The sequence below is a fragment of the Etheostoma spectabile genome, chromosome 7 (genome assembly GCF_008692095.1).
Source record: "Etheostoma spectabile isolate EspeVRDwgs_2016 chromosome 7, UIUC_Espe_1.0, whole genome shotgun sequence".
NCBI lineage: Eukaryota > Metazoa > Chordata > Actinopteri > Perciformes > Percidae > Etheostoma > Etheostoma spectabile.
Window position 1 is genome coordinate 12,218,598 of NC_045739.1, and position 1,678 is coordinate 12,220,275.

The 1,678-nt window shown below is 44.0% G+C and overlaps 1 protein-coding gene across 5 annotated transcripts in view; it reads left to right on the top strand.

Annotated features, from left to right (window-relative positions):
* rerea (arginine-glutamic acid dipeptide (RE) repeats a) overlaps positions 1-1,678 on the top strand; it is a 143,514-nt gene that overhangs the window by 102,111 nt on the left and 39,725 nt on the right. The gene's annotated exons all lie outside the window — the stretch shown is intronic.

Genomic DNA, 1,678 nt, shown 5'->3' on the forward strand with positions numbered 1-1,678 from the left:
GAGCTTCTAAACAGCAATCTGCTCAGGAGAGCGACAGCTACTCTTTAGTGACGAGGATACTGATGATAGCTGAAGTAATGTTCACTCTTTGCTTCGGCTCGTTTGGTTGGTTTACAATAATGCAGGCTCATGAATAAGGTGTACAACCTATGTGTGTTTGTGTTTGCGTCTTTCCGCCTGCTTGTGCTTTTTTGTTTGCATTAGGCTCTATGTCCCAGCTCTCTGAAATCACTTTGAGTTTGTGGTTTTACAGGCAGAAAATGAAATGTTCAGGTAGAACAAGTATTAATTATGTATAAGCAACTGATAACTACTCTCTCTGCTGTGGCAGTCAACATGTTAGTCTAGAAGGCGTCGGTGTCTGTACACTGGATAGACAAGAGGTTGGGATGGGTGGGCTAACTGCTGGGAGGGACATGACGTAATTACACACATTTCTTCACACACAGTATGTGTACGTGCTCAGGGGTCTGTGTCTCAGTCCATAAGTATGGCTCTGTTGAATCACAAGCAAAGTGTGTGTGGTTGAGTAATGTTGCATGTATACTCACTCAATCATCCAGAGCAGTGAATGCAGCTGACTGCGTGCCAGCTGCTGTTTAACACATCCAGGCTCACTTACTCAGTCATTCCTTCTTCCTGCTCAAGGTTGGAGAAAGGGAGGAACAAGGGAAAGAAAATGGAGAGGTGGTGGAGTGGAGAGTTGGAATGGGAGTAGGAAAGATGTAGAATGAGGGAGGCAGGGTGGGATTAAGAGGAGAACGAAATGGAGAGAATGGGAAATCCAGAGGTTGGCTTGGGGTTTAGGGAGATGATGATTTGCTTGGTTGCCTGTGCTCAGGCTCCGTTTTTGTGACATAACAGAACAATGTATTCTAAAGTCTTTAAATATCTTTACTCTGACCTCATGTTACTGCACACACAGATGTAGTTAAGAGCCTGGAAAGAGTTGAACTTAACTGTCTGTCTTAGATTACTGTAGATGTTTCCCCCTTCTTCCTTTTTTCCATATGCTCATTTCTCCTTTTTACTCCACGGGTGGCGTCAGTGGTGGTGCAGGTGTCTCAGTCAGTTAGTGCAGTGCGGCTTAGCCGAGTCTCTAATAAAGATGGCTGGAGCCAATAGGATTGTGTTGCAGTCCAGCACCCATTCCAACAGTCCCTCATAATTTTCAAACCACTGTGACGGTCAGTTGGGTTTATGTGAAGCCACAATAAATATTTTATAACATGAAATGAAAACACTATTTTGCCCTTTTCATCTCTCACCTCAGCACTGGCCTCAGTTTCTACCATTTTCTTCCATTCCCCCCCTTCCCCTCCCTCTCTGTTTTTTCATTAACTGGCCCTGGGAAAGCTCTCATCTCACCACAGTGCTGCCACTTTCTGGTCATCTAAGGGATTACAAGCCTTTGCTGATTTGCACTTTATCAAAAGGCCAGTGGGTGGCAGCACTTAAAGAGTATAACGTCCAAAGCGCTGTAAAAGGGATACGGTGTAAGTTCATGAGTAAACTTTAATAGTGTTTTTTTTTTAAACCATTAGATAATTGTAATTAAGTGAAGAGAAGGCAGAGGATTTGTGGGAGGCAGAGATTTGTCCCCCCCCCTCTCTCTTGCTCTCTCTCTCCCTTCAGCAACGTCCATCCCACTGTTCTGCAATCCATTTTTAATTATCTT